Raw genomic sequence first — 21,322 nt, forward strand, 5'->3', positions numbered from 1 at the left:
CTGAGAGCCTCATGCATTTGGTGAGTTCATGAGTCCATCATATCTCCATCCCTTTTTTAACTTAAGAATGCTTGTAATTATTATCTAGTCAGAATGCCTCCTGCTGGGTTTGGTCCTAGAAATGTGTATGAATTGGCTAGGCCACACGCAAGATCAGCAACTTTATAAAACAAGCTTTTTTTTTTTTAATACCTTATTGCGTTTTTGGTGAAGGTTTACACAGCAGTTTAGGTTCCCATTCAACAACTTCTGCACAAATTGTTCAGTGACGTTGGTGACATTCTTCACAGTGCCTGAACGTTCTCATTATTTCTGTGCTAGTTGTTTCATTTCCATTCATCTAGTTTCCCTGCCCCCTCACCTTCTTATCTTTGTTATAAAGCAACTGTTGACCATTTGGTTTCATATAGATGATTTTTTAAAGGAGCAGAGTACTCATGGGAGATATTCTTTATTTTATGAGCCAATCTGTTATTTAAAAATAAGCTCATTTTTACACCCTTGCTCCCAGAGCTGATAGGCACAATTGTGCAGGTTGTGCTGTGCCAAGGAGGTTGCCAGCCAAGGGGCCAAGTGGGGACTGACATCCACCCAACACTCCACTCACCAAGCCCTGGGCTCTGGATGCGGGCGGTGGCTGGGAGGGGGACAGAGTCCGCCTGGAGGAAGTAGTTCTTTTTTCTCATTCATACAAAGGTGCCAGCATGGCTTTGCAGCCGCCCTGATTATTCATAATTAAACATTTCTTTATTTAACTGATTCTTCAGCCCTCAATAGGGCTCGTCATATTAAAAGGATGATGAAAAATTTATATGGACAATTAGCCCTAGGATTTAAACTCTAAGTATAGCTCCAGCATCGCTGATCCTTTGGCCATGTTGAGAAAAAGTTTTGGTGAGCTAAGGAGCCCAAAGAGAATACAAGTCATAAGGTAAAGAACTATGAATGAAAATACAGACAGCCTGAGAATTCCCTTCTCACTGATAGATTTTGGAAAATTATAAAAACTGACTGACATACATAGTTCCAAGTAATGAAATAAAATAGGACTAGGATGGATCTAGCACATCATTATACCTGTTTAGTATGGTTCCATTATTAAATATTTTTTTAAGTCCTAATTGAAATATTTTCAAGGAGATATAACTATTACTGTACAATGGATGTTAAACATGATGTTTCACCACATCTGCACTGAGGTACAAGTAATAAAAAATTCAGTGGTGAGCCATCTAGGAAGTTGTGGATCCTCTTCTAATATAAAAAGACATCTATACTACACTCCATATTGTTTAAACTGTAACATACACAATGTGCCTGTAAAAGCAGTGGATAGTGAACAATTAAAATAAAAAATACTGAGCCCAGAGTTGAGGGACCGATGCACATAGATTGGGTAAGGATTTCACAAAACTCTTATTATAGGTTAATCCCATGGGCCTAAATAATAACAGCGAAAGTTAGGTTAGACCTAAGGGAAGGAAGGAAGAAGGAAGGGAAGGGAAGGGAAAGGAAGGAAGGAAGAGAGGGAAAGAGGGAGGGAGGAAAGAAGGAAGAGAGAGAGGGAGGGAAAAAAGGAAGAGAGGGAGGGAGGGGTATGGATATGCTTGCTGAGAGTTGTTACCTGGAGTTTGCCGCATAATGAAATCATCATTTGCGATATCTTTATGATCAAGACACATGGGTTTAGGAAAGCAGGCTTTTTTTGTCTATTTATTTTTAGTGATGGCAAAGAAGGAAGTTTTGGAAGAGAATGAAAGAGAATAGCTCTTGACTGGGGATTCTAAAATTCTACCTTCTACATAAAATTCCAGTAATTTCTGATTCTGGCAGTTGACAGGAACATTGTTGATGACCTCCAGCAGAGGCAGCAATCAGCATTTAACAAGAATTATTCTTGCTTTGCTCTCTCTGTGACTTTGGATCCACTGAGAGGGAAAGTGAGGACTGGGTGTGCATGGACGACGGTCTCAGGTTCCTTGTTGTTGTTGTTGTTAGATGCTGTCAAGTCAGTTCTAACTCATAGCGGCCCTGTGTACAACAGAATGAAACACTGCTCGGTCCTGAGCCATCCTCACAATTGTTGTTATGCTTGAGCCCATTGTTGCAGCCACTGTGTCAGTCCACCTCCTTGAGGGTCTCCCTCTTTTTCGCTGACCCTCTACTTTACCAAGCATGATGTCCTTCTCCAGGGACTGATCCCTCTAATAACACGTCCAAAGTATGTGAGATGAAGTCACGCCATTCCTGCTTCCAAGGAGCATTCTGTCTGTACTTCTTCCAATACAGATTTGTTGGTTCTTCTGGCAGTCCATAGTATATCCAATATTCTTCGCCAACACCATAATTCAAAGGCATCAATTCTTCTTCCGTTTCCTTCTAGCAGCTCTAAAACCTTCAGAGTCTGTGAGGGCCCCAGTCCTTGGCTAATGGGGAACCGGGATATACTAATGTGCTGTCACCAAGTCACAGTAACATTGAGTCCAGCATGGGCCCAGCTGTTGAGTCTGTGCAGGTATCAGGCAAAATGAGAATGTGTCCAGCTGGTAGAAACAGAACATCAGGTGGGCAGGGAATGTTAGATGTGCTCAAAGGTAGATGAGGGAGGGATTCATGTCAGCAACAACTGTCTGCCAGACCCTCCAACATTGGCAGCAGCTTTGGGGCAAGCCATTCTGAGTTACTGGGGTAACAAGGGGTGGCCTGGTAAGGTAAATCCATAGGTTCCTCTTAAATTTTTGTTTTAACCCTCAGAATCAAGCATCTTTCTTGTTAAACTATTAAACTGGATCAGTTTACAAATAACACTGGACTGATCTCAATTACCTAATTGATTCTTTTTATTATTACTATGATTACTACGTGGCATAGAAATAGTCTCTCCCTCCCTTCACCCCATTTCCTAAAAACGGAGGTGCAGTAAGAGCAAGAAGCTACAATATGCCTACAGATGATTTCCTGGTTAACCGAGTATAGTCTACGTGTTTTTTTCTAGAAGATACAGACCACAAGGTCAAATCTCAGATCGTGATAAGGCTCCCATTACTCACCATTACACAGGCTACAAGACAAGGAGGTCCACTGCAATGACAATAAAAAGGGTTACCATTCACGAAGTGCTTATGGTGAACCTGGCACTGTGCTAAGTGCTTTTACACATTGCATAATGCAATCTGGACAACAACCCCTTTGAAATAGATACATACTCATACTTATTATCTTTGTTATACAATTGAGGAAACTGAGTAATAAAGAAATTAAGGAACGTGCCCATGATCACATAGCTAATCAATGGCAGTAACCAAGACATTTCGACTCCCATATGGAATAACTATACCGGATTCCCAAAATTAAGGGAATCCTTACCCTTATCATACTCAGTCTTGGAACAAGCACAGCCAGTACAGCCAGAATGCTCCTTAGAAGCAAGGATGGCAAGACTTCGTCTCATATACTTTGGACATGTTATCAGGACGGACCAGTCCCTGGAGAAGGACATCATGCTTGGTAAAGCAGAGGGTCAGCGAGAAAGAGGAAGGCCCTCAATGAGATGGACTGACATGGTGGCTGCAACAATGGGCTCAGTGAGGATGGCGCAGAACCAGGCAGTGTTTTGTTCTGTTGTACATAGAGTCACTATGAGTGGGAACCAACTTGATGGCACCTGACAGCAACAACAATGTACTTCCGGAGCAGGCAGGATCCACTTACCCCATTTAGCTATTGCAACTTCCTTTTGGGATATTTACTCATGGACATAAACTTTTTCTGAACATCACCCTGGAAGAACAGCTGTGAGTTGCACCCTCCCCAAGCATACATAATAATCTTTATGCCCAGTAACATGAAACTCTGAACCCAGCAGCCTGCTTAGCAAACTGCAGTCTCTGAGTTTCCTGGCCGGACCCCAAAGCATACTTATTGTTCCCAGGGGAGAGCTGTCCTCCCTCAATCACAGAGTCAGTCGAAACACTGAGTCTGTCATGCATGACCCACGGTGAATGAGGAAACCAGTATCTATCTCTGGGGCTTGGCCATCAGTGATAAGGGACAATATAAGTGGGGTTTTTCTTTGTTTTTTTTCCCATGCTTGGCAGTGGCCCAATCCAGCTGCCATCAGCTCCTCCCATGGCCAGAGGTTTAAAGGAACTTCCTGTACTGCCAAAAAAAAAAAAAAAAAAAAAAAAAAAGTGAGGTCACCCAACAGGCAGAGGATGACAGGTGTTAGACTACACACCCTTCTGCCAGGTACTGTGTTCACAGCTTGGCCCCAGCAGTCCCTTTTGATGGGACTTTTCTCTCTCAGCTTAATGTTTTTGGATGGGACCATAAAAGTGTTAATGTGGTGTAATGTCAGCTGAAGTCAGAGGGGACATAATTCAGAATGGTCTCTCCTCCCCCCTACACCAGATTGCCCGTGGGTCAGCACTTGAGATACCGTTAGATCTGACCCAGCCGAACAACAGAGTACCATGCAACCAACTAACGATCTGGAAAATGTTCATGACACCTTGTTAAGTGAAAACAGCAGTGTATGAACAGAAGTGCACTTGAAATGTGCACAGAAAAGACTGGAAGGACAGGCACCACACAGTTAACCACAGTTACTTCTAGATGGTGGGGATATCGATGATTCTCCTTTAATTTTTTTCTTCATTGAAACATTATTGAGTGGCTACCATGATAGAGGCATAGTAAGTTCTCAGTAAGTATATTTTTATGTGCATATTTAAAACACACATGATATATGAACATATATCTTCTGTGATAAAAAAATAAGCTGTTTTTAAAAATATCACCTCATACCTTTTAAGAAAAGTTTTACTTCCTTGGAAGAAAACCCAGCGTCCAAAATTCCCAGACTCACCTACAAATAAACCAGGATGAGACCATTCATTTTAAGTGGGTTCACAACATGGCTCTTTTACACAGACTCCTTTTCAGCACTCATATCTGATTCAGTTTGCAATAATGTGCCTCAATAATGAGAGAAATATAAATTCAAACTCTGTAAATTGGGACAAAATTATTTACACACCTTTTGGTTTAGCTTTTTAATCTAAGTCAGAACCAACACATGAGCAGAGTAAACTATACTGATAAAATGTGCTTGTCCACAGAATACAGACACGCTTTACATTTGGAGCAGAGGTGTCCTTCTGCCTGCCAACATCTCTAACAGGCTTGGCGAGTTGAACTCGCTGCAGGGACTCCACTGGTCCTGCCTCTGTCCCCTCATCCACCCCCTTCTCCCACTCCCATAAGCACACTGCTTTCCCTCATTCATAAGTGCATTGGCTAAAATGGAGGCCAGTGGACTGTGAGGTGTGACGTCACTACCTGATGTTCGTGCTCAAAGAATGGAGTAACATTGACGGCACCATTTTCAGAGTTCACCGTAGAGCATGAGCATCCTCAGATCCATCATTCCATGTACAGACAAGGCTCAGGCTACTCTATGTGCCAAGTTGGGTTGTTATTTTACAGTCGAGATCCTAGTCCTAATGACATTCGTACTGCTCTGCCCTTCAGGGCTGTCTTTAAAAAGGCAAGATTTTTGGCTACAGGCTAAAAGGTCAGCAGTTGGAATCCACCAACCACTCTTTGGAACCCCTATGGGGCAGTTCTACTCTGTCCTGTATGGTCGCTATGCGTCGGAGGGCAGTGGGTACAATCAGAAGGGAGTCCTCGTGTGGCACAAACACTTAAGCCTTCGTTCGACTACCAGCTAAAAGATGGGCGGTTCGAAATCACCCAGAGACACTTCAGAAGAGAAGCCTGGCGATCTGTTTCTGAAAGGTCACAGCCTTGAAAACCCTATGGAACAGTTCTTCTCTGAACACATGGGGTCGCCATGAGTTGGAATCAAATCAATGGCGCTAACAACAACAATCAGAAGAGAAAAAACTCAAAACTCTTGGCATTCTTAAAACCATCATTAATGCGTGAGAATGTTACCTACACACGTATTTTAAAGAAGAGAACATTTGGAGTTCCTGTTTTTTAAACACTGGATAATATTCAAAACAATATTATGAAATTTATAATAAAGGCAAAATTGTGAAATGTATCTAATAAGTGAACTGCAGTCTAAGATAAATGTTGGCCTAAATCCACAGATTACTTCTTAAAATGACTCTTCTTTCTCCTAACTTTTCTTTTAATCCACTTGTCCCAAACCTCAGCCCTCTTCCCTCTGTTCTCCTCTCAATAACTATAGACCCTTCTCTCAATAAATCTTTAAATCATAACCTCCCTTCTTAAAACTCTTTCCAAACCACAACCACTGGCCTTTTCTTTCTAGTTACCTCATCCCCCAAACCACAGCCCCCGTTTTCAAAACCTCTCTTTAGCTCACTCCTAAAACACAGTCTCTTTCCCTAAATCTACTACCCTGAGCTGTAGTCCCCTCCCTGAAAGCAAGAGACACACCGCCCTTCACTTACCAGTGGGGCTGGGACTAATTCAGGGAGATAAGGACCAGGGTGTTATGACCTCATGGGAGACGTGGAGTAATGTGGGAAAGTGACCTGAGAATGATGACTTCTGTGTCCCTTGGAGAAACCCCAGGCTGTGGGCCGCTTCCTTCACTTGGCTGGGCTTTGATTTTCTCATCTGGCGTGTTCTGAGCGCCTGGCTCACATGAGGCCCTCAGTAATAATATTCATTGACTTGACTGAGTGGTTAGGTAAAGGACTAGACTAGGTGACCTCTAAATTCCTTTCAGCTCTATGTAAAACTCTAATATCCATGTAGTCAAGACAAAGAGAATAGGCAGAACTTTGGAAGTTTTAATCATCTGATCAATTGCCTCTGTTTTGTTTTTCATGTTGCTTGTGTAGATGAAGGCTACCTCCCCCTTCCCTCCCCCCAAGGAGGAAAGTAAATGGAATTTTACTGGGGAGAGATATAAGACAGTTACTTCCCCTTTTGGACTCCAAACTCCTTGATTGTATATCTGTCAGTGGACTGCTAATGAAAATAGCCTTGGTTCCATGGGAATAACAAAGAGGACAATGAAATCCTGGGATATGAATTGGGAGTACAGGATGGCCAACCAGAAATTTTCTAAATTGCTCATAAGGCACTAATGAAAGTGAAATGCTGTGGTTAATAAATATTTGTTGATTGATTAAAGAACATGAAATACTGGATATACCTTTGATAAAGATATCTCGTTGCTCTAAGCTTATAGACCAAGGGCCAAATGTAAATGGGCATGCTGATTTTAATTAACAAACCATTTTAACTTTCAAATTTTTAATTTAAAAAAATTAACTTTCAAACCAGCCTCCTAAAAGTTCTAAAACAAAGCTAACTCACAATGAATCATAGATTGAAATGTAAAAAGCAAAACTATACAACTTTTAGAAGAAAATGTAGAAGAAACTTGTCACGACCTTGGGTTAGGCAAGGAGTTTTTAGATACAACACCAAAAAGCACAATCCACAAAAGAAAAACAAAACTGATAAATTGATTTTTACAATATGCAAAACTTTGTTCTGTAAAAGAGACTCTTAAAAGAATGAAAAGACAAGTCACACCCTGAAACAAAATTTTTGGAAATCACATAGCCATCAAAAACTTGATCCAGAATATATAAAGAACTCTTAAAATTTAACAATAAGAAAACAAAGAACCCAATAAAAGTGGGTAAAAGATTTGAACAGACATGGCAGGAAAAAAGATATATGGATAGCAATTAAATATATGAAAAGATGCTCAAGAGTATTTAGTCATTAGGGAAATGCAACATCAAACCACTATGAGATACTACTTTGCAACTACTAGAATGGCTATGAACAAAAGCAAAGCTGACATTTCCAAGTGCTGACAAGGATGCGGAGCAACTGGAACTTTCATACATTACTGGTAGGAATGCAAAATTGTATAGCCACTCTGGGAAACAGTTTGGCAATTTCTTGTAAGATAAAACATACACAAACCACACTATACAGCAGTCTTGTTCCTAGGTACTTACCCTGGAGAAATGAAAATTTAAGCTCGTCCAAAAACCTACACCAAAATGTTTATGTAGCATTATTAATGATGGTGAAACCTAGAAACTAGCAAGCTATGGTTCAATGGGTGGATGAAGAAACAAATGGGTTCATCCATTAAATGGAATACTACTCAGCAACAATAAGGAACAGATACTGATCCACACAACAATATCTGTGATTTGCAAATGCATTGTGCTAAGTGAAAGAAGCCAGACTCAAATGTGTGATTCAATTTATATGTCATTCTGGAAAAGACAAAAATATAGAGACAGAGAGCAGGTTAGTGGTTGCCAGAGGCTGGGGGTGAGTGAAGGGCTTGACTATAAAGGAGAAGCACCAGGGACTTCTTGGGGGTGAGGGAATTGTTCTGTATGCTGATTGTGGTGATGGTTACATGAACTTATGCATTTGTCAAAACTTACAGAATCATACACCAAAAAAACCAAAGTGAATGTGTTATATGTGAATTGGAAACAAACAAAAAAAAATGTTCTACAAGTAAAAAGGGTGGAAAAAAAGTCATCAGAGAACTCCTCTGATTAGTCATCAGGCTTTAATTTTTACTCAGAATAATCCTGCTTTTGATACCTAACTAATAGCTCAGTGGGTACAAATGACCATTTTCCTGATAAGATATTTGCATAGCAGCTAAGGTGACCCTTAAAGATCCCAAACCCAGGGCAGCTGTATCGCCTTGCCTTTCCCAGCCAAGCTACCTGACACTCAAGATCCCATGACCTCGGAAGAATTATGACTAAGCAGCCAAACAAAGCATTGATAACACCACGCCCTGCACTTTTCACCTGAGCAAATGTCACCAAGGGCTCATGCGGGTCATCTGCCTTGGTGAGCATGCCGGCCTGAATGCCGAGTCCACGGGAGGCTTCTGTGACCTCCTGGCCAAGTCCTCCTTGACCTTGCCCCACTGATTAGCCTCTACCTTGATGACAGGCGAGATCCTCCTGGGCTGCCCCTGCACTGGGCTCACCTTCGACAAGCCGGATTTAGCTCTCCATTTCTTTCCCTTACAAATCCCATGTTTAGCTCCTTGACCATTCATTGTTTAGGAATTAAAGGTCTCCTTGAGAGTCTTTTATGCCCTTGCCAACCCCTTGCCAGGCTCTGGCTACCGCTGTTTGTCTGCCAGCCCGAGACGTCATTCTGAGGCTCAGAGGAAGTGGGAGAGGGCTTCAGTGCCACATCCATACTTAGCCTCTTTAGTTCTTAAATCACCACCCAGCTGAACATTCTCAAGTCCCAAAGGGACATCATAGAGTCCTGGCTGTGCAGGAGATTTTTGTGTGTGTTTTGGTAGTCTTCTGAAGCTTACCGTATGAATTGTTAGTCCTTTACTGGAGTTTCCCGTGTCTGGATAAGTTTCGCAAGTGGAACCAACAGAAGTTCCGTTTGAATTTCCAAGGCTGATAGAATTGTGTTCTCGCTCTTTCTCTGTATCTCTCTCTGTGTCGTTACTTCCCACAACTGCTATAGCATGTATTCAACGCGGAGATGCCAAACTCGCCTTTCTTCAGAAATTAGTCCCCTGCCCCTTGAAACAAAGCTGAGATTCCAGGAGTCTGGCCTTGAAGGGAATCTAATCCAAGAAGACAAGCGCAACCGAAGGTCTAGGGAGACTTAAAGCTGGAAGGAAAAAAAAATCACAGCTCCTTTGGGGGATAAACAGAAAAGTAGTTCAGCAACATGTGAACACATTTTTTCCAAGAGCTACAGGAGAGGAAGGGACTGGGGGTGTTTAAGAAGGGAACTGCCCATTCCATTTAGCCGTTCTCTCCCAGGTTTAGCGCTCGGGTCTCCAGCACGCCAGGGCTTCCTACCCGATTTTTTTTTTAATTTGCATTTTTTAGTGCTCACGGTCCGCTTTTGCTGCTTCATCAGCTGTGAGTCCTGTAATTTCACTTTCCCTGGCGTGCCTTCCCCGCTGCGGCTAAGAGAGAGCTAAAATGGAGTATCTCCCGGGAGCAGGACCGACCCAGCTGTCTGGGGTTCCTGCGCTAATCGTTCTACTGATTTTTAAACCCTTGCTTTTCAACGGAAATGTAATCCTTCTGTTTCTACCTCATTTACTCTCCATTTAAGAAAGACCTCTTTTCTAACAGCCCTGTGATGTCCAAATAGTCTCCTAGACCCACATGGGCCTTTTCCTGAGCCTCTAAAATCGTCTTCTGCTTCTCAGGTAGGAAGCAGTGTTTTCTATACTGAAAATCCAACTAAACACATGTGCGCATGCACACACACACACACACACACACACACACACACGCACACACACACACACACAACTTGCCAGAAACTTCAGGCCTGGATTTTTCGCTAACTCCTACCCTCCCAAAAGTATTTGAGAGTGTTGAAATTTTAGAATCTAAAAAAAGAGTCTGTGACGTGTGCTAACAATTCAATTCCTCAATCATGGAGCTCTGACCCAGTAGCAAGTCAGATCACCAGGAAGCCACACATTCAAATTCTGTAGGTCACGTTCGCTCCTTGTAGCAATGCCGAAGTTCATGGGCTCTGGAGTCAGACAACCTGTATTCGAGTCCTGCCTTTGCCTCTTCAGTTAGTTGTAAACAGTAAACGAGTTAATACAGGCAAAGCAGTTAGCGCAGTGCCTCACACGGCCCCCACTCGGTCCATGTGACCTGTGGCACGAGGGCACTAGGGTCCTGATGGACAAATATGCTTCCTTTAATGAGGTAAGTGCAGGTACAAGGCTGGTTTTTAATTCTTATTTTACTTTCTGCTTTGGCTGCCAGGAAGCAAGGATTTATGTTCAATTGCAGTAGCCATTCTTTGCTTCATGAGAATAGCATAATAATAACTCTCATTAAAACCACACAAAAACAAAACTGATGTTTAAGAGCACTTGAGTGTGATTGTCAGGTTTCTGTACTAGCTCTAAAATGAAAACGAAAATAAGGCTATTACTCCTAATAAATCACCCTGAAATTAGTAGACTAGTTCTCCTTTGAGTCACTTGTCTTATGCCTGCCCGGGCTCTGACCTATACTACAGCTGCCTGATGCAGCTATATGAATGACAGTATAGTCCAATGTTATAGGTTTCAGCAGCTGTTAAAATTACACAGTAATTGTCTGTTCACACTGTGTAGGGTTACATTCTGGTGAATTTGCTGGTAGTGTAAAGGGAGGAAAGTCAGCATCTAGGTACTGATGGGTACTTGTCTTAGGCAGGGTTCTCCAGAGAAGCAAAACCAGTAAACTGTATAAATATATAAATAGAGAGATTTATATGAAGGAAATGGTGCATGCGTTTGTAGAGGCTGGAACATCCCAAGTCCATTGGTCAGGATAGAGGCTTCTCCTGATTCATGTAGCTGCAGGGGTTGGCGAACCCAAGATCAGCAGGTCAGACAGCAGGCCTGTGGCTCACAGGCTGCGGAGGCTGACAAATCCCAAAACTGGCAGACAAGATAGCAGGTAAGCTGCTAGCTCAAGTCCCATGAACCAGAGGTCAGATGAACAGGAGCCAGCTGTAGGATCCAGGGCAAGCAAAAGCCGGTGAGCTTTGCCAGAGAGTCCACCTATATTGGATGCAGGCCACACCCCCAAGGAAACTTCCTTTCACCTGATTGGCTGCTCACAGCAGATCCCATCATGGAGGTGATCACATTATATCAAATCTCATCAAGGAAGTGATCACATCATCATCTGACTGCCAAACTACATCATAACTGCCAAACCACTGAGAATCACAGCCCAGCCAAGTTGACACACGACCTTAACCATCACAGCACTCATTAAATCCACGCACGCATGCACACACGCACGCACAGTACTTTGACTCTTCATTTTTCTTGTCTTATATTCCAGTATTGTGTAAGATGCACGGCCAAAGCTTTCTGTGAATGTTTCTAATTCTCCCTTTCCTTATGAACATGCATGTGAATACAAAGCACACAGATGACCAGAGTCCCTGACCAGACCCCAGGTCATAGGGCAGCCAAGGAGGGCCCATATCGGGATTACAGCTCCTGGAGATTCCAGATAGACTTTATTTAGAATTTATCATCCAAACTGGGATATCTTTGGGAGTGAAAGGAGGCCTAATGAATAATTACACTGGAACTACAGGTGTGAACCTACCCTAGACAAATCAAGATGCATGGTCGTTGTACCTAACAGGATCAGATCAGGCGAAATCTACTACCGTGCTTCATGGGGCACTGGGAGGTCTTTGACCCAAAGTATTTCTGCACCTCCCTTTCCTCACTGTCAACTTAATTTTCACCATAACTCATTCATTCGTCTCGATCAGTGGTTCTCAACCAGAGGCAATTTTGTCCCCTAGGGGACATTTGTCAATGTGTAATGACATTTTTGATGGTCACAACTTGGAGAGGGCACTGCTACTGGCAACTAGTGCATCCTGCAATGCACAGGACAGCCCCCCACAACAAAGAAAGCCCACAGTGCCTCAAAAAGTCTCAGTAGTGGCAAAATTGAGAAACTCTGTTTTGGATTAAGCACCGTTTCTTCTCTGACACATGTTAAAGACACATGAGCACAAAGACGTAAGTCCCTCATACTGCCTAAGCAGACTCTACTGAGTGATTTTATCAAATGGAAAGAGGAAGTGACAGATAATGGGGGCTGCCGAGGTCAAAATATTACCAGCTCTAGATCTTTGCCTAAGCAGACTCTACTGTAGTGGACTGGAAGGTAGTCAGGAGATGAGAGTGGTGACTTCCACTCCCTGAAGCTTTGAGAAGAGCTAGAAAAAATCACTCATTCATTTACTCATTCATCCCACCAAAAAATTCTATTAAGTACCTGCTGTTGACCAGTCTTGGAAAATTTCCCCATGGCCTTCCCATGCACATGTGTGTCATAGAAAATAGACAAGAGCACAAATCATTTAAGCTCACTTTGTGGCCACTCCCCTACCTCCTGAGACTAGCAAGTTACCATGCTAGACCTATGCCAGGATCATTAAAACTCTGAGTATGAACTGTAAACTCAGACTACTCCTTCCTCATATGCGAGAAGATTGGTTTTACTCAATGATTATACACTCCGGTCTTCTATTTTGTAGGTAAATCCAAAATTGCAGCAAAGCCCTGAGTTTCTGTTGTTGTTGTTAGGTGTCATCGAGTTAGTTCTGACTCATAGTGACCCTACGTACAACAGAACGAAACACTGCTCGGTCGTGCACCATCCTCACAATGGTTGCTATGCTTAAGCCCATCGTTGCAGCCACCATGTCAATCCATCTTGTTGAGGGTCTTCCTCTTTATTGCTGACCCTCCACTTTACCAAGCATGATGTCCTTCTCCAGAGACTGGTCCCTCCTGATCACATGTCCAAAGTACGTGAGATGAAATCTCTCCATCCTGGCTTCTAAGGCGTTTCTGAGAGTGTAGAAAATGAGCCCAGTCACCGATGCCCTACATTCTGGATCTTGAAATGAGTGGGAGAAAAGGAGGTGTTGGTCTAGGGAAACATTTCCTTTAGTGTCCCAAGCATGCCAATTAATGGCTGCTGTACTCTGCAAATGTCCCAGCCTAAGCTACACATCTCGCCAGCTTTCTTCCAGAATTTGTCCAGTCCCATGGATTGCAGACTCAGACATACAGTGTGTGCCCAAGTAACACCCAGTAATGCCAACCCTAGTTAGACTGATGACACCAGTCCCTGTGCAGATGCCTCGCAATGGATGTTGTAATAGAGAGAATAACTAAATTGATAGTGGGCTTAGCATGTGCTGAGCCTTGGAAAAAGCAATTTATACTTTGTCTCATTCCAGGCAGCTGCGGTGAGTCCTCCCCTACCCCCACACAAATCAGAGAATCCTTGGTTTTCCCAAAAGCGGCATAATTTTCCTGATATAAACAGCAGACACCACCGCAATCCCCTTCTCAAAGATTGGTTCGGAGGAAAAATTTTTCTGTGGAATTTCAATTAAGGAAAGCAGCAGCTAACTGAGCATCCAGACGGTTAGGAGTTGTAACTCTCTGAAATTTTCCATGCAACTATTATTCTATGAAAAATACTATTTTTTTCCTCTTTACTATGATTTGGGGATGGGTGGGAGTAGAGGTTATTTTCGTCACCAGTAAGCCATCTTTCCCCTCTTTCCCTTTAAAATTTCTTCAAGTTATCCTCGCAACTTCTACGTCCACATAATTTGAAGTTTTCGATTCTCTTTGTGTTTTCTGACTTCAGTTCCTGGCCATTCACATTTACTGGCTGATTTTCCTTTTTGGTCAATCCGTGTCTTTCATATTTCATTCCATTTACTACAGCATTTTCTACATGCTTTTCTGTCCTTACTTATTTCTTTTGCCTTTTTAGTCTCCCTTTTAGTGCCTAAAGGAGCCCTGGTGGCTCAGTGGTTAAATGCTCGGCTGCTAACCAAAAGGTTGGTGGTTAGAATCCACCAGCTTCTCCGCAGGAGAAAGGCGTGGCAGCCTGCTTCTGTAAAGATTGACAGCCTTGGAAACCCTATGGGGCAGTTCTGCTCTGTCCTCTAGGGTCCCTGTGAGCTGGAATCCACTCGATGGCAGCGGGTTTGGTTTGGTTTAGTGCCCAATCTCTGTCATCCAGGTCTGTGGTTTCTTTTACAACCAAGGCAGGTTTTCTTGCTTCTGGGGATCGTCTCTTTCTTTTAAGAAAAGAGTTAGAATGTGAACATTTAATGCACTCTTATTTGGGATAGCTTTGTTTATTTCTTGAATCGTCTTTGGAACTGGGTATCTTCTTTCTCCTTGCCATAGATCTTCTCAAAGTCTTTTACAACCGGCCATGTTCTTACAGCCTAATCTAATGACGAGGATAGGAAAAAGCAAAGACAAAGTTCAGAACAACGGGGCTGAGATTATCAGCTACTGTGATTTGGATTTGTTAGAGGGCTTGATCTCTCCTTTTGCTTTGGGGCGCGTGTTGGGTGAGAGTGGGGAGGGGAGCTGGTGACGGAACTCCTCTCCTGAACGGTCTCTGCAAATATACTTCTCCTCCGGCCAAGATGCTGTGTGTGTTGGAGAAGTTTCTGGAATAGATATTTAATAGCCTCTAATGCTCTCTGAAGGATCTTAGAGAGTATTGCCCAACATGTCAGAGAACTAAGAGGGCAGCGGTCTGAGAGCAAGGGTGGGGGCATCATGGAGACGGAGTTAACGCACTGAGAAACGAAGAAGCAACGGGAATGGCCAAGTGGTGAAGGAAATCTAAGGAAGAGTGAAGAACAAACAGGGCCATGTCTGCCAGCTCCCTAGCAAACTGTGTTATATCACTTCACGAATCCCCTTGATGAATTACTTATTTGCTGTGGAGAAGCCGCCTTACGCTGACCACGTGTGTCGAGCTTCTTTTTTTAAAAATCTGGCTCCAGGTTCCTGACCCCTAGGGCTGTAACCAAGAATAGCTAGGGAAAAAACAAACAAACAAACAAACAAAACCACCACCACCACAACAAAAGCACACCGAACCCGTTGCCTTTGAGTCAGGGTAGAGTAGAACTGCCCTACAGGGTTTCCAAGAGCAGCTGGTGGATTCCAACTGCCGACCTTCTGGTTAGCAGCCAAGCTCTTAACCGCTGCGCTACCACAGTTAGCAGAAATTAACGAAGTTTCTCTCTGGAACCCTTCAGATACTGATGATACGAATTTTTTTTGTATTATTTACTTGAAAAAGTACTAATACTGACTAGATGGCAAGCTGGGGATAATGTAAATTTACTGAGAGTTAGCGGTGCTTTTTTATTTTTTTTTTACAAGGTTGGAAGGTTCCATAGCCACAGAACCTAGCGCAGAGTTCCCTGCGTTGTTGGCACTTAACAAATATTTGTTGAATTAACACACAAAGGAATAAATAGCAAATGTCAGTAAGTTAGAAGGAGCCCTGAGTGATTAGTTGTACGTCTACTTCCGGGATGAGGTCAACAGACATGTGCACACGAAGGATTCTTTCTTCTTGGATTTGCTTTTAAAGTGGAAACAACAGGGGCCATCCCCCTCCTGCTTGAGGATTTATGGGGATTGGCACCCACAAGCCAAGTTCCCAGTTTACAGAGTACTTGGAAAGAGTTTGACGCGGACAGACTCCATGAGGACCACAGTGTATCATTTATCACCAGCCATTCAGAGCAACGCTTGTTCAGTAACCATATGTGCATTGCCGCACAGGAGATTTAAACAAAATCCAATATGAAAGGATCCAAATCATGCTTCTTGAGAATTTATACTCCTGAGGTGACACACAGATCTGATTAGACCCAAAGCCATTCCCTTCCCCATAAAGTCAAAGCTAAATCAAGGGCTTTTTCATTTTAGTGGTTTGACAAAGTGGGGGTTTCTGAAAGTTGATAGAGGACACATGAAAATACTTACAATACAAATATTGTTAGAAAATTTGGAGCATGAAGCAGCGGTTCATGTTTACTTCCAACTTGTATAGGGTGACTAGGCAGTGACTAAGCAAGCACAGAACAACTGTAAGGAAATGGTGAATATGTCTTAAAAGCAATAATCTTATCAGTTTAATAGTAACCAAGTGTGCCATGTGTTGGCACATCTCTAATTCAAAGTGCTATTTCTCCCATATGGACCTTGGGATTACTTCTAGCCCAGAAACTACATGTAAGCAAGACTCCGGCAGTCTCCATCACACAAATATTTGCTGGGCGGTGCTATGCACCGTGCACTAGGTCTGGCAGATAAAGAAATCAAGGATGTAGCGACTGCCTTGCCATCGGGTGACTTCACGATGCCAGCAGAACCTAAGGAAGCTGAGAAACTCAGCCTGACAATAGCCTGCCTGCTCCCCCCACCAAGCATAACACGTATATTGGCTGGTTAATTGATTTCCCGCCCCTCCGGCACCCCACTCCCTTTGAATGGACCAGTGATTATTCAGACATGATGATGCCAGGGTTTCTGATATGACGGTATTTTTTTCAAAGACTCTTGAATGCAGTAAGCTGTGAGGCTCAGGCTTGCTGTAAGTCTGTATGCCGGGAAATGTGATTTCGTATGCATTTTTCTTGATAAATTTTGATTAGATGATCAAGAATAGTTTTACCTCATAGCTATACGGTATTTATAATGCCTCCCAGTTGAGCCTCATATAGATGTTTAAATTCAATTTTCGACATAGCATGTCGTGGCGGAGTTGAGATTTTATGTACTGAGACAGGCCACCAATTTGCTTAGTAAGCACTGTCAGATAAATTATGTTTTATTTACCCTCAGGATCATTTTATTGTTGGTTTGTTGTTAGCCGCGGTCCAGTGGACTCTCACTTGTGGTAACCTTATGTATGACAGAATGAAATGGTGCCTGGGCCTGCATCATCCTCAGAATCCACAGCATGTTTGAACGCATAGTTGCCGCTATGGTGCCAATCCATCTAACTGAGGGTACCCCTCACCACTGTTGGCCCTCTATTTCACCAAACATGATGTCCTCCTCTAGTGATGGATCCCTCCTGTTGATGTATCCAAAGTAAGCTAGTTAGACAATGTTCTGTTGCCATCCATAGGGTTTTCACTGGCTAATTTTCAGGAGTAGCTCACCAGGCCTTTCTTCCTAGTCTATCTTAGTCTGGAAGCTCCTCTGGAACCTGTTGGTTTACTTCCTTGTAGTTATTTTTATAAAATCACTTTTCTGTGCTAGAAATTACATAGATCCAGAGCAGAAAACTTGGAAAACAAAGAAAAGCTCAAAAGAAAGAGGTAAAATAAGTCACTGTAAATTCTGCCACACAGAACAGTTTCTATGATGTTAGGTGAGGCCTGAAATTGTTTTTTCCATGTTTCTTGACAAAAATTGTATCACAACATATGTGCCAGTTTTTCTCACATAACCATTTTCCCACATCAACGAGGATTCTGTTTAATGGCGGAATAGCATCTGTGTGTGCAAGTCTTAAACTGCCATGGTTCAGTGGAAATATAGCCCCCTGAGCAGCAATGTCTTAGTCATCTAGTGCTGCTGTAACAGAAATACCACAAATGGATGGCTTTAACACAGAGAAGTTTATTCTCTCACAGTTTAGGAGGCTACAAGTCTGAACTCAGGGTGCCAGCTCCAGGGGAAGGCTTTCTCTCTCTGTTGGCTCTGGGGGAAGGTCCTTGTCATCAATCTTCCCCTGGACTAGGAGCTTGTCAGCGTAGGGACCCCGTGTCCAAAGCTCTGCTTCCGGCTCGGCTTTCTCGGTGATGATGAGGTCCCTCTCCTCTCTGCTCGCTTCTCTCTTCTGTATCTCAAAAGAGATTGATTTAAGACACAACCTAAGCTTGTAGACTGAGTCCTGCCTCATTAACATAACTGCCTCTAATCCTGCCTCATTAACATCATAGAGGTAGGATTTACGACACATAGGAAAATCACAGCAGATGACAAAAGGGTGGACAGTCACACAATACTGGGAATCATGGCCTAGCCAAGCTGACCCACATCTTTGGGGGACACAATCCAATCCATAGCAAGCGGTTTTAGCAGGACTGAGAAGCAGTTCTTTACATTACCAGTAGAGGGTCCTCCCCTTAGGAATGTGGAGCTGACGATGTCAAGTGTGCCCTTGACCTTCTGGGCAGGATGGAAAGCCCTTCTATTTTCTCAGGCTTTTGCCTGATAAGGATGATCAAACAGCAAGCTTTAAGATTCATTATTCGGGAATCTAGTTGACTTGCATTTGTCTGCAGCTTTTATTCATGTCCGGATCTGCCTTTCTAGTTGCTGCCTTATTTTAGGATCGCTAGGAGTTGGAATCGACTGGACAGCAACGGGTACAGTGTGGTATATATCTATAGCTATATAGATCATGATTTGCAATTTATTTATTTGTGATCCACAAGGTTTTCTTTTTATAATTTATTTTTGTTGTTCTTAATATACACAGTTGAACATAAACCAATTCAACAATTTCTACACGTGCATTTCAGTGACATTGCTACATTCTCTGAGTTGGGCAACCATTCTCACCTTCCTTTTCTGAGTCATTCCTCCCCCATTAACATAAACTCACTGCCCTCCAAGTTGTTATATGTAATTTTTAATAATGCAAGCCCCAGTTTGTTTTTTAACATTTTCTCTTAAATGTATCAGTTATATAGTTCCTGATGTCATTAGGCTGTGATTTGACAGCTTGCTGCATTTTAGAGTCTAGACAAATTATTTTCAAACCATGATATCATCATCATCATCATAACTAACAGTTACTGCATTTGTACCAGGCCTGTTCTAACTAAGTATTTTTCATCCTTTATTTCACTAACTTTTCGAAACAACTCTGAAAGGTAGATACAACTGTAAGCTCCATTACTTCAGATGAGGAAAATGCAAGTGAGAAATTTTTAAAAGACTGACTTTTAACAGGAGCCCTGGTGGTGCAGTGGTTAAGAGCTCGGCTGCTAACCAAAAGGTCAGCAGTTCAAATCTACCAGCTGCTCCTTGGAAACTCTATGGGGCAGTTATACTCCGTCCTCTAGGGTCGCTATGAGTCGCAGTTGACTCAGTGGCAATGGGTTTGGTTTTTGGTTTAACTTTTGATAATTTTCACTACTTCCTAAGTATGAATCTCAGTGCTAATTGCTTCTCTCGGAAAGTTAATAATGATACTATTGATAGTAATCTAAAGCACCGTTCACTGAGTGCATAGCATGAGGCAGGGACTTTCTAAACATGAGTCTCTCTTTCACATGGTAGAAGTATTTCTGCCCACAATAATATCTCTCATCTGCATGCTCTTCCACAGCATGGCCTTGCCATTCCCCCACCAAGAGTCTATTTCTCTACCCTCTCCATTCTGGGTGGGCCTTGTGACTGCTTTGACCAAGAAAATACAGCGGAAGTGACCGTCTGCCAGTTTTGGGGCCCAGGCCTTAAGAGCTCGGTCACTTTCACTTCCTACCTTGTAGAACACTTGCTCTTAGAAGCCAGCCACTATGTAGAAGCGTGACAACCCTGGACCACCACGCGGCGAGAATTCCAAGCTATATGGCGAGGTGCCAGAATAGGGGTCAGGAAACTACCACCTGTGGGCCAAGTCTAGCCTACCATCTGTTTTTGTATGGCCCTTGAGCTAACAATGGCTTTTACATTTTTAAAAGTTTGGAAAAAAAAATCAAAAGAAGAATAATATTGTATGATGTGTAAAAATTTATGAAATTTAAATGTCGCTGGTCATAAATAAAGTTTTATTGGCACACAGTCACATTCATTTGTCTACATATTGTCTGTGGCTGCTTTTACGCTACATTGGCAGACTTAAATAGTTGAGGCAGAGACCATATGGCTCTCAAAGCCTGAAATATTTGCCATCTGGCTGTTTATAGTAAAAGTTTGTCGACCCACACCCTGGAGGATGAGAGGGAGAGGTCAGGAAGTACGGAGGTGCTACTATGTATAATATATATCTATGCCATCCATCTTGGATCCTGCAGCCCTAGCCACCTCTGCTGACGTGGTATGTGTAGAATAGAGACAAATTGCTCACCTGAGCCCTCCCCAAATTCCCGACCCACAAAATTGAAACAAAGTGAAGGCTGTTTTAAGCCACTAAGTTTTGAGGGGTTTGTTGCATAGCAATAGATAAGTGAAACCTTACAATCACCCTACGAAAGTAGGTATTGCTCTCCGAATATTTAGATGAGGAAACAAAGGCTCAGAGAGATTAAATAACTCAATGAAGTTCATACAGCTAGTAATAGGGAACTGGGATTTCAACTAGGTCCTTTTGATTCCTAAACTTGATTTACTGCATAACTAACCTCACAACGTTCAACCTTTCCTCTGCTTCTACACGTTTTATGTCTGCGTCCGTCTTCATTCATTCAGAAATATTTATTGAGAATTCTCACCCCATGGAATGCACTACACTAAGCTTTGTGGGGGAAACAAGAAATGAATTAGGATGGAATCTGAAATTTTTACTTCACTTTCTACTTAGCTAAGAAGACTAAGGGTCATGCTGTTGTGTTGTTGTTAGTTGTCACGGAGTCTGCTCCAACTCATGGTGACCCCATGTACTACAGAATGAAACATTGCCTCATCCTGCGAAATCTTCATGAGCATTGGTATGCATCCACTGTGTATTCTGAGTGCCTTTTTGCCTAGGGGGCTCGCTTTCCAGCACTGTGTCAGAGAATATTCTGTAGTGATCCATAGGGTTTTCCCTGGCTAATTTTTAGAAGTAGATCATCAGGTCCTTCTTCCTAGTCTGTCTTAGTCTGGAAGCTCCACTGACACCTGTCCACCAAGGGTGACCCTGCTGGAATATGAAATGCCAGTGGCATAGCTCCCAGCATTATAGCAACGCGAAAGCCACCAGTGTGACAAGCTGGC

Source organism: Trichechus manatus, unplaced genomic scaffold (genome assembly GCF_000243295.1).
Source record: "Trichechus manatus latirostris isolate Lorelei unplaced genomic scaffold, TriManLat1.0 scaffold00062, whole genome shotgun sequence".
Lineage (NCBI taxonomy): Eukaryota > Metazoa > Chordata > Mammalia > Sirenia > Trichechidae > Trichechus > Trichechus manatus.